The following is a 12,630-nucleotide window of genomic DNA, read 5'->3' as shown; positions in this document are numbered from 1 at the left end:
GACAGCAACTTGTCTGTTCCCCTTCCCCCATTCCCCAGCGCTGTTCCCATCCCCGCAATTCCCCAATAAAAAAAAAATTTTTAAAAAGTGGGCCAGAGGTTTGACTGTAAGCCTGAATGCTCATCGTAAGAAAGAATGAAAATCATTTTAATGTCTTCCAGTGTTCATAAGACATAAAGGCTAGGGCTTTTGTTTGATTGATTTTGAGTACAGTTTTTTTTTTTACTTTTAGCACCAAAACAAATCCTGATTCCTTGTAAGATGATGTGCGCTAAGTAGGAAATAAGTGTCATAAGGAATTACACACCATTCCTGACAGTGGAAACCACGGTTACAATCACAAAGCACAGTGCATTAAATCAAAGCTATGTACTAGCCAAGCTTTCCTGTTCAACTGAGTGGAGTACATAAGTCACGAATGGACTGGCCTGCTCCGGGGTAGCATTTAGGTTACTGTTACCCAGGATGACAAGTAGGTTTCAACTAGCATTTCAACCCTGATTCATTTCTAGAAGCTTCCTGAACAACCGTGCTGGGAAGTTTTGCGGTTAAGTCCATACTCAGAAGGAAAAAGCGTTGTGGTTGATCCTGTGGTTGCAGGAGGGGTGAATGGCTGTGAGCAACAACCTAGCCAACAACTCTGATTTGTAGGAACAGAGGTCTTGCACGCAGGTCTTTTGCAGTCCTCCAATAGCGACATTTCTAATTATTGGGCTGTTGAGAATTACTGTATGTGGTAGAGAATACAAGGTCATTGTCACTGGCCAAAACTTCAAGGCAGACTCTTTGAGATATCAATTCATATGCTTTGTATATCACCCCGGAGGAGAGTGGTTTAATGTTCTGTTAGGAAAATGAGAGCATGTGAAGGAAGTGGCCAGACGCCCCCTCCGCCTCTTTATAAAAAGGCTGGCTGGCAGAGGAGGTACACATGTGCAGGGCTAAACACTTCCAGGTAAACTCCAACAGGCAGCCTAACAGGTGATTTAAGATGGAAAATCCTATTCCATGCATGGCTGCAATAATTTTAGCCTAGAAAAACAAGCATAATGTGCCAAGACCATGAAAAACTTTCAATGTAACATCCATAAAGCAGTGTAAATAATTAGACATCTGTGAGAAAATATCAGAAGACTCAGTAAAATCTTGCTTTTACAACATAGAACTCATTAGGATTTAGTGGTCTTCATTACCAGGATGAGACACACAAATAAGTGCACATGCATCCCATTGAAGTGACTGGTCTTTACATTGACACTTTAGGAATATAACATTGGCAAAATTACACTCACTCAGTTTGTCTAATTTTTGTTTCCAAGCAGTAGTGATTAACTTTCACTGAAGTAAAAAAATGTTAGCCTGTAAAAAAGTAAGTCAAAATTCATAATGGTTATAGCTGATAATTAACCTACCAAGTTTAATGAGCCTTTTGAATGTCCTAGTTTCATAAGATTTTCTCATCTTAAAATAGAGCATAAAATATCAGGATGAAGACAAAAATATTCGAAAGCCTTGCTTATGATAGACCCTGAAAGTGTTTTTTTTTTCCTTTCTGTTTAGGAGAAAAAAACATACCTCAACACATTTCATTCTCAACAGTTTTAGGCTTCTTAGAAATCCTGTTTATGATTAACATTAGTCAATTCAGTTATATTCAGCAATCCAATATTCATGGGCCACGAGAAATACAAGTCTTATTAAGAGTTTTTTAAATCCTATGATCAATTATTCTTATTTTCTAGCTAGGTCTTTTGGAACCATGTGATCCATCCAAAGCTACACAAAATCCAATTTTTTAAATTAAAAACCTGTAATTTAACATTATTATTAAAAGCAATCTTTGAGTACTTATCAAGTGCAAGGACCAAGCATTAGGTACTAGTCTGAGATGGTGAATGGGCTGCACAGTGATATTGGCAGTGTACATGCATTTCAGTTAAAGGAGTTTTCACTCAGCCCCAATGCAATAAACTGGAGGATGTAGAAAGGGAGGGCTTGAGGACCCCAGAGGGGACACAAGGAGGGGAGAAGTGGCTTCCTCCCCATACAGCATTTATGGGAATCAACCCCCTGGTCCCAAAAGGAAGGTGCTGCAAACATGTGGTCTTTTTTTGTAAAGAATTGTCAATCTTATTACTTAATACTAACAGTTAAACGTTTACTCAAGAGGGGGATATGTAAATGGGGTAAAATCCAAGTGAAATTTTATATTAAAAATTGAAGCAAGATCTTTTTCTACAAGCCTTCAACAGAAAAATAAAGTGAAATTTTGATTAGGCACATCAGATAAACTAGATAAGGGAGGACAAAATTAATCAGTTATGGTAATGATATTGAGATTTAATTAGAAAATAAGGATCATAGGTTTGATTATTCTACTTTCTCACTAGCCATATTAATAAGAAGATAGATGAGCTTATTATAACAGTAAATTCAGAATATAAAGCAAATGATAAAGTATAAGCTTATATAGTATGTTCAAAAATTATATATTGTATCCCATAAATTTATTAAATGGTAATCTTTAGAGAAACATTAGTTAGGCCTTTAACTGGTCCTTTCTTCCCACTTACTGGTTTGTGTTAATGGAAATAACCCCAAATTAGAAGAATGGGCGTTAATAAAGGGAAACAAAGATTGATCAAATCTGCAAATAGATAAGTTACGCTGATGGTGGCAATACGGGGAGAAACTTTCATAAATAGAGAGCTTTGAACAGCCACACAAATTTTTGTGTGGACATATGTTTTCATTTCTCCTGGGTACATTTCGGAGTGGAATTGCTTGTTCATATGCTAACTCTACGTTTAACATTTTGAGGAACTGCCAAAATGTTTCCCAAAGCAGCTGCACCATTTTACAGTCCTCTCAGCAATAGATTAGGGCTCCATTTCTTCCATATCCTTGCCAACTGTTTTTGTCTGTCTTTTCTATTACAGTCATCCTAGTGAGTCTGAAGTGGTGTATCTCCTTCCATTTTCCTAATGGCTAGTAATTTCATGTGCTTATTGCCCATTTGTATGTATTCTTTGGAGGAATGTCTATAGAAATCCTTTACCCATTTTTTTAAATGTTATTGGGGAACAGAGTGTTTTTCCAGGACCCATCAGCTCCAAGTCAAGTAGTTGTTTCAATCTAGTTGTGGAGGGCACAGCTCAGTGGCCCATGTGGGGATCGAACCGGCAACCTTGGTGTTATGAGCACTGCGCTCTAACCAACTGAGCTAACCAGCCATCCCCTTTACCTATTTTTTAAAATTATTTTTTTCTATTCCAGTTGACATTTAATATTATTTTATATTAGTTTCAGGTACACAGCATAGTGATTAGACATTTATGTAATTTATAAGTGATCCCCCCATGACATGTCATATTTAGAGTGACTCACCAGATCCTGTGGAAGAGCAACATTTCCAACAGAGTGAGGAAGAAGACAAGGGTCCATGCTATTTTCACCATTATGTTGTATCTATTCTGATAGAGCCACTACAATGAGACAAAACAACTATATCAACAGTTACGTATTACTGTTAAAAAGTATGAGAAAAGTTTGAAGTGATGTGGAGATGACATGAAATATAGGATTGCTTACCAGGAAAATGCAAGAGAATAATCATATCAAATTGAAAGGTGGAACTAGTAACTGACAAAGAATATCTGTGCACATCCAAATTAGGTGCAAAAAATTCAAGAAAAAAAATGAACATTTGGCAGAAAGAAGGGCAAAGTATCAAATAAGCAATTTACAAAAAAAAAGAAATACAAATGGTCATTCAACGTATAAAACGTTCAGCTTTATATGAGAGAAAGAATTGCCAGTCAAAGCAGTATTTACACACTGCTGTACCATTTGTTTTGCCAAGAGTTTTGTGGACCATAATATCTGGTGCAGGACACTGGAAAATGAATACACATGAGCCACAAAAAATATGTACACCAACATCACACTTTTTAAAGGAAACGAACATGTACCAAAATCTTACATTTTAGCATGTGTCCCCAAATTAAAATTTTAAGAATTTATACCAAAGATACTATTACAAATGAGCAAAAAACTGTTAGCTTCCAGAGTATTTATTACATCATTTTTATTATGGTAAAAAAAATAAGAAATTAGATTTAAAAGCAGATGATTCATTAAAACTATTATAGAGGAATGTTTAATGATATGGAAATACATTGAAAATACACTGTTCAAGACAGAAAGTGACAAATCTTCATAATAGTATAATATCAGTTTTTTAATTGAGACATATTAGACATGTAAATGGAATAAGTTTAAGGTGTACAATGTGTTGATTTGATACACATATATTGCAATATGATTACCACCATAGTGTTAACTAACCGTCTATCACATCACATAATTATCATTTCTTTTTCGTGGTAGAAACAATTAAGATCTAGTCTCATAGCAACTTTGAAATTTATAATACAGCATTGTTGTCTATAATCATTGTACTGTGACTTATTTACCTACTAGTTGCAAGTTTGTACCCTTAAACATCTCTTCAATCCCAGCCCTGGTAACCACCATTCTACTCCCAGTTTTGTTTTTAAGAAATCTATCTATAGTCTCTCTCTCTCTCTCTCTCAGGAAGACCCAAGGTGGAGAAAAATATGTTCCAAATGCTTAGAAAACATTAACAATGGTCATTGATGCTGGTGGAATTACAGGTGATTTGTACTTTTTTCTTTTGGCTTCTTTATGACTTTCTATAAAAAAAAAAAACATAAGTTACGGGCCAACCAAGTGGCACGTTGGTTAAGAGTTGGCTTGGGATGCCAGCTCTGAGCAGCAGGGCCCCGGTTCAGATCCCACATGACAGCCAGTGACGTTGCGCCCTCTACAGCTACGATGGTGAACAACAGTTCAACCTGGAGTTGGGCTGCTGTGAGTCACGGACGATGGCGTAGGCTGCAGCCCCTGCTGCAGTGGGTTGCCTTGAGCTACCGTGAGCAGCTGGCAGCAGGCGTGAGCTGCCGTGAGCCGCTGTGAGCGGCCATCCAGTGGCTGGTGACCGATCTGCCTCACCCGGGAAGAGCGCAATGATAATACCAACATGGGCCAGTGAAGCGACGTCCTCCACAACTAGACTGAAGAAGAAAAGGACAGCAACTTGTCTGTTCCCCTCCCCCAATTCCCCAATAAAATCTTTTTAAAAAACATTTAAGTTACTCTTTGTTTCTACCTTTAAAAAATGATGCAACACACTGGGAAATCATAATGCAAAATGGAAGAGATTTTCTTCTCTTTTCAAATGAATTGCTTACACTACCATTTGGTATTTTACTGTCTTTAATCCTAGTCACATAGATGATTAAGTAAAAGCAAAACAGAAACATTTGATACTTTTACAAAGTTTAATGCTAAGGGAAAGTTGAATCGGATTTCTAGGTCTCTAAAATGACTGTTCCTTGATGCCAATAATCAGCTTTGTTACAATCTCTAATTGGCTTTTCCTTCCCATAGTGACTTTATCTTGTCTAACATTTCCCAAGATAACTTCATCTAGCCTGACTTTGCAGTGGTTACTGAGCCCTTCTTTCTAGGAAATTTCCATTTCACTTAATAGTGAAATTTCTAGAATGACTGGGCTAACTTTCGGCTGCCTCTTTCTCTAGTACAACTTTTCCTGGTTCTGTGCCCTTGCAACCAAGGTGAAGGAGAGGAGCAAAAGCTTCCTCAGGTGGCGTTATCAAACAGAAATGGGTCATCCATGATAAAATATTACCCTAAATGGGAGGGGGAGATGACAGGACTCTCAAAGTGTTGCAGAAGTGTCGTTGCTGACATTTTTTCTCATTGTTGTTCTAAAACCCCAAATTTTCTTTTTAACATTGAGGGTCACCCAACCTAATTTGTCCATTCACGGTTTTCAAGCACCGAGTTGGAATTTGGGGACTGAGTCCATGAAGAGGCAGCATGGCAGAGAGGAAAGCCCTAACATCTATCTGCTGTGTCACGTCCTGCGTGGCAAGGGCAAATGGGACACGAGAGGGGCGACACAGATTGAATAAAGAGAGACAGAGACAGAAGTAATATTTAAGTGCAAGACCAAGGGACTCAGCCTTCAGAGAGTCAGACTGAGCCCCCCCCACCGAATCGGGTCGATGCTTGGTTTTTATTGAGAAGTAAAACTGCTGTTGATCAGATTAACATTCCTTTGAGGTCTGTGCCTCAAAGCCTTATCTATTAACATATCCATTATGTTCCAGCATATGCTATGCCTTCACATATCCACCACATAGCCCCAGGACACCTTGTTACTGTGTCCTCCCAGAGGAGATTAACTGTTAATGTCCCAACAGGTCCCAATACACCTTGAGACACTCCTCAGATGGAGTCTTATCGGCCTCTGGTCATACCGAGGCACTCCCTCAGAGAGATTACTGCCTCTGGTCATACTGAGGCTTTTCTCTCATAGCTAATGGGATTAGAGGCTAAATGCAGGGGGACGTGTTTATAGAATTCGGCTGTCAGGCAACACTGCTGGGGGGCTCCTGCTGGCCTCTAGAATGCCCACCAGGGAAAGAGTCTTCTCCACTCACTCTTGTCACAGCACCTCTGAGGCTTTGTTGCGATGTCAGTTTTTCCCAGTGATGACCTGAGACGCAGTGCGGTCAAGTGTGGTGGAGATAGGGTCCAAGTGCCACCTAGGGCACTCCCCCATAGTCACCCATGCCTGAAAGAGCGGATCCTTGATTTCCTCGTGTGGAAGATGAGAATAACAACAGCAGCTGTGAGGCGCTATTTGGAGGATCAGAGGACTCATCCGGCAAAGCTAGTTCATGGTCGGTGGCTCTTCATGACTGTTCCAGAGCTGCACTGACCAGTGCACTCACTGGCCACACGCGGCTACTGAAGTTAGCCACAAGTTCAGTTGTGCAGCAGCACTAGCTAGCCCCAGTCCACGCGCTCGCCAGCCACCTGCGTCTCCTGGCTGCCATGGTCTGGTGCAGCTGTGGAGCATTTCCATCATCACAGAAGGTGCCACTGGACAGCTCTGCTCGGTATCGTTAACTTTGATTTTACACGACCGCCACGCCGAGGGCTGACAAGCATCTTTCCCTTTGAATTGGAAGCTCTCCCAGGATGTTTACCTGTCAGGTAAGGCCACTCGGGAAGGCCTTTGTTCACTACAGGTAGAAAGGAATGATATTTGCTCCCTTAATTAAGATAGCTCATCTGGGAGCCAGCTATCTTAGGCCTGAGAAGATGGGATGCTCACGCCCAGGAAAGCCTGCAGAGGGGCCTCAATGCTTTCCACCCTGCACTGAACCAGACAACAGAAGGGGCTGGGGGGACTGGGACTTTAAGTCAGCAGAGGAAACATTCTTTCAAGGTAGCGTTTGGAAAGGACAACTCATCTGTTTTCCAAAGAGATGTTCGTAAATAACTGACAGGAGATGGGCTGCTTCATTCAAGTATTAACCCAAGTGATGGGGTTAATCATTAAACCTTCCAGCTGGTGGTTAGCCTGTTTCTCTGATATTCTAATCCAGTTACAGAATGGCTAAGGCAGCTTTAGGTGGAGGGCGGAGTTTGTTCTTTTCCTTTTTCTTTTTTTTTTTGTCCTTTCTCTGTTTGACTTTAGTTTTACACCCTGAAGCTATCTATGTCCTGGTCTGTTTTCCTACCAACTACTATTTGTGTTGAATTCTGTGAATCAGGTATGTCACCTTGAAGCTTAAACACAGGTTAAGTGTTCTGTTGTCTGATTGTCAAGGCTTTGACTTAAATTTGCAGATGTGTCAAGGTTTCAAAGTTGACCCTCTGTTTTATGAGTTGGATAAAAACTATTAAACCATCTATGAGGACTGAGGTCAACCTTTCGGGAATATTTGGGGCCAAATACTTGTAGCTCTGTTTTCTGGTCATTCCAGTTGCATTAAATATTAGAATTTAGAAGGCTCTATTTGGCACATTTTGCCATCATGCGCTGCTCTTTCAAGTGCTCAACAGCCACCTGTGTTTAGTGTCAGTCATATTGGATAGCACAGATATAGAACATTTCCATCATTCCAGAAAGTTCCATTGGATGGCACTGTTCTGTATCATTAACTGTTATTTTATGTAACTACCAGACGTTAGCGTTAACCAAAACCATTCCCTTTGCAAGAGAATGCTTTTAAAGGAGCTTAGTATCAGACCAGCTTGGGAGATAAAGGGGAGAATCTGCCTGTTCATTTTTAAAATTTATTTTCTAATAACACTGTTCTTTCTTTAGCAATAGACCCTTCTGCATAGTTATCTTAAGCTTGAATAAATTATTCCAAAGACCTTAATCTGATGTTTTTTTAAAAGTAATAATGGATTCAAATGGAAATTGTTAATAAAATGATTTTGCATAAAGTGTTTAATCTTTAATCTAAGGCTAAATATCAGAACTGATGGATAAATATATGCAACTAGTATGTGTTGCTTGATCTGTGAAGCCACACGTGAAATATGTGTTCCATTCAATTTCACATACTCATTGAGCATCTATTGTGTGTCAAGTAGATGCACAGTAGTCAGCTAAGCTGCTATGAACATTCCTGTACATGTAATTTCCACATGCTTTCTTTTTCTTGGGCACTTACTCAGGAGTGAAAAGCAGGTCAGAGTATATACGCGTATGTTTAGCTTTAGTAACTCTTTCCTTACCCTCTCTTAAATTGTACATTTCCATTCCTTTTATGTACGGAGCCTATCTCTTTGAAATGTTGTGAATGCCCTAGTAGAAATATGCTACATGCTATGCACAAACTTTCAATCTTTTAACACCCCAAATAAGTGGTTCCATTGGCAGGATGCTTAATCTAGAACTATGCCAATTGGTTTCTAATTTAAATAGTTTGAGGCTTTGGTTCTGTGAACAAAACTCCTACCTATCACCAGCCAGTGTATGCTCTTGGAATTAGGAGGAAACAAAAAAAAGGACAAGAGATCAGGTCAAATAATCTCTAAGATCTGCAAAACAATTTCATTTCATGCTCCAAGTAGGGCTGGCCAGCATCTTCAATTTCTTTCGGAGCACTGAGCTTATGCTCATCTGCACTTGAGCAGGCTCACCCCACCTCAGCAATCTGTTAACAAGCCTTTCCAGTCGGAAGTGTTTTTGTTGATCCCTGATCAACAATGGTCTGCCTTGATTTTTAGGTTTGTAGCCATGAAATCTTTCTACACTTCAGTTCTTGAAGCAGGTTAAGGTAACCAAGGGGAGGATGAAACTCAAACTCATTTGTTCTTTATTTATGAAAGTCGCGTTGAGGACAGGGGATCTTAACATTATTCACTAAAATGAAGATTTCGATTTTATTAGTATTTCAGCAAGTCATTCTTTTTCTGTCTGAATTTATTATAGAGAGTACACGAGCCTATTGAAAGCCAGTCTTCCTTCATGCTCAGAGAGTTGTTTCACTGCGATGGAAATTAAAGTTTTTAAAATCCATCCTCTGGGCAAAATAGCCACTAATGACATCTCAGACATCCCCTCTGGTTTTCAGTCAATGAGAATGCCTCAGACACAGTGGTGGCTTGAGCTTTTGTCTACTGATGGCTGGGGAGACTATCAGGGACTTGTGTTGAAATTACATTTTGACAGCAAACTCTCCTTTCACTAAGATCTCACATTTATATAGCGTGGCTATGAGAGAGGCGCTGATGGAAATTATCACAGGCTAAAGTCCTCCCAAATCATCCAGTGGGGCCACCACTGTGCAAATACTTACTTACACCTTTACTTGTGTGAAGTTGCACAAAGAAGCAAGAATAAACAAGTGACACAGATGACAGGTGTTGCTAGGCATATGGTACACAATATTTTCCAAACCCAAATTGGGCAACATGGTTGACCACAATGAATAGCCTTAGGAAATGCTCTTCACTGTGTCTTGTGTCTTGAGTGACAGCTTTGCCTGTTTACCTGCCCGCCTCAAGTCAGGCAGAACACTGCTCACACAGCGCAGTTGCCTGTGAGGAGAGACTGGCGTCTTATCTCCTGGTCGGATGCTTCCCGACTTGCAGACGTCCTCAGGACTAGTTCAGGCTCCACCTGAGGAGCAGCAGCTGCAGGTGTAGAGACTATGGCGCTGTCCCCAGTCGCTGAGGTTGTGCCGGGAATGGAAACCGGTGGCTGCCTGTAAGCCGGAGAAGGCTAGAGGTGGAGGGCGGGCTTGGGCCTCTGTGAATGGGCTGAGAGGGTAGCTTCGCCAGCAGTCTGCACTTGACTGCATTGCTGGGGCCAAGTGGAGGTCTGCTGAGGGCAGCGGGGTGGACTCACTCACTGCCTGTAGGGCCGAGAAGCACCGCGGCGCGAAGAGGAGGGAGAGCAAGGCTGGACGCACAGCATTGGAGGCAGAGCAGAGGGTGAGATGGAACAGGGCGGCCAGAGTGCCTGCACCATGTCAGGGGAGGACGCAGTGCCCAGGGCCCCAGACAGGTCCCCAAAGGCCCCACAAGTGCCTCTGAATGGAGGACATGAGGGCGCCCACCCAGGCAGTAGGCTGCAACAGCAAGAGGGACCCCGAAGAGCCCTGGCGAAGGACAAAGAACTGTACCTTTCTCTTCTCCGACTCCTGCCCTCTGCCATCTATCTCCTTTTTCCATCCCTAAACGCACAAGAATGTGTGTGTGTGTGGGGAGGGGGCGATGTGCAGGAGGAAGGGGAGCTCTGGGGGAAAGAAGGGAGCATGACCCTCAAGCCAGCACTGCTAGAACGAGAGAAGCTGCATGTCACAGGCAGGAAGGAAGACAGCTTGCGTCTGCGTTTTGATTAGACTGCCCTGAACATTTCAGGGTCAGGAATGGCAGAAAAGCTACACCAGGTGCCCCAAATGCCGGCAAGGGGTGGAGAAGGTGAGCTGACAGAGCCCAAAGGCAGTGGTGTGAGAAGCAGGAGCCTCTGTCCTTATTGTGACCTACTGAGGCCGGCCGGTGACCCGCATTGCTGGGTCGGATCCATCAAGTAGTAACCTTTATCGAAAGCCTGCTATGTGCTGGGCATGAAAGGAATGTGATGGAGGAGACCAAATCCAGCCTGATTCCTGTTTTTATACAGCTCACATACAAAGGATGACTTTTACACTTTTATTTTTATTTATTATTATTATTATTATTTTTAGCTGAGCCATCCTGCCACCTGTTGGCAGCTCAGCAGCAGCTCAGCAGCAGCTCAGCTTGGGCCCGGAATCGAACCGCTGTTGCTCAGAGCTCACACTCTTGAGCGAGCTCTTAACCAATTGAGCCACTCGGCCGGCCCCTGATTTTTACACTTTTAAATGGTAGGAAAACGAAAATGAAGAATATTAGTGACACCGGAGAACGATGTGAAATTCAGATTTGTGTGTCCCACACGGGTTCAGGAACACAGCCATGGTCACTTGTGCACCTGGTGTGTATGGCTGCTCTCCTGTTACAGTGCAAAACTGGAAATACAGAGGGTGCCAAAAAAAGTATACACATTTTACAAAAGGAAAAAACAATTAAAATTGTCATACTCAATATATACCAATAACAAAAGATAAATACAAGTCACGTTTGACTTCTGCAATGACTAGAGGTGCTCAAAGTGGTTACCATCAGCGTCCAGACACTTCGGATTATGGCAAATTACTGCTTGAGCAACATTGACCAAAGTGTCCACTTGTATACATTTTTTGGCACCCCTGGTATTCAGTTGGCCCTTTATAGAAAAGCGTGCTGAGCCCCTCAGAAAACCATGGCCTCTGATCCCAAAGGAAATCACTCTAGCAAGAGAAGGCCTCTTGAAAATAATTCAATGACAAATTGTAATGTGGTTCTGAAATATTAAAAGACATCATGTGATATATTTTTTTTAGTCCTTAGAGTGAACCTGTCTTAATCTTTCACTATGAACAGCTATCAATCTTACAATCAGATCAGATTAAATAATGTGGACTACTTTGAAGCGTACCCGGAAAAACCCTGAGTGTCCCAAATGATTAATCTGTGTGGAATTCCCTTTGTACTATCCTCTAGCTGTAGCTGTAAAAATCAGGAAGCGGTATTTAATTTGCAGGACCCAGTGAAAAAGAAAATGCAGGGCCTTTTGTTCAAAAACGATGAAGACTTTCAAGATGGCAACAGCAGAGCACTAAACTAAGGGTAGGACCCTGGAAAGAGCAGGGGCCTGTGTGTCTACAGTGGTCCCATGCCCAAGAAGCTGGCCCTGGCAAGAATTACAGGAAGACAGGTTACATGTGATGGAAACAGGGCAATTCTGTAGAAGTATTACTTACACATTTTGATAGGAAAAATGGTTTTCTTGTTCTTTTCTTTCTTTTTTTTTAAGCAGAAAGGAAGGTGGATGAAAATATTTAGCTGACAGAAGGCTCTAGTCAAATTAGGTCTGGTTACTTGAGTTTTTCATTGAAGATGGCAACCAGATGTTTTGAAGTGTTTACAGTAAGATTTCAGCCAGATCTATTAAAAGAGTTTTACAGGGATTTTAAAATATTGAAATATAGTTGATGTATAACGTTGTAGAAGTTGAAGGTGTACAGCATGTTGATTTGATACATTGATGTATTGTAATGATTACCACTATGGCATTAGCTAATGCCCCATCATGTCACATACCTAATTAGCATTTCTTGTTTGTGGTGGGAATACTTAAGACCTAGT

The 12,630-nt window shown here is 41.3% G+C and overlaps 1 protein-coding gene across 5 annotated transcripts in view; it reads right to left on the bottom strand.

Annotated features, from left to right (window-relative positions):
• CA5B (carbonic anhydrase 5B) overlaps positions 1 to 12,630 on the bottom strand; it is a 59,446-nt gene that overhangs the window by 36,961 nt on the left and 9,855 nt on the right. For all 5 annotated transcript variants that reach the window (XR_002126653.1, XM_019666332.1, XM_019666338.1 and 2 more), the window contains one exon: positions 3,388 to 3,485. The gene's annotated coding sequence lies outside the window, so the exon portion shown is untranslated. The remainder of the gene's footprint in view (positions 1 to 3,387; positions 3,486 to 12,630) is intronic.

This window comes from Hipposideros armiger, unplaced genomic scaffold, assembly GCF_001890085.2.
Source record: "Hipposideros armiger isolate ML-2016 unplaced genomic scaffold, ASM189008v1 scaffold_13, whole genome shotgun sequence".
Lineage (NCBI taxonomy): Eukaryota > Metazoa > Chordata > Mammalia > Chiroptera > Hipposideridae > Hipposideros > Hipposideros armiger.
The sequence above is the reverse complement of the archived record's forward strand: the minus strand, read 5'-3'. Positions and strand labels throughout refer to the sequence as shown.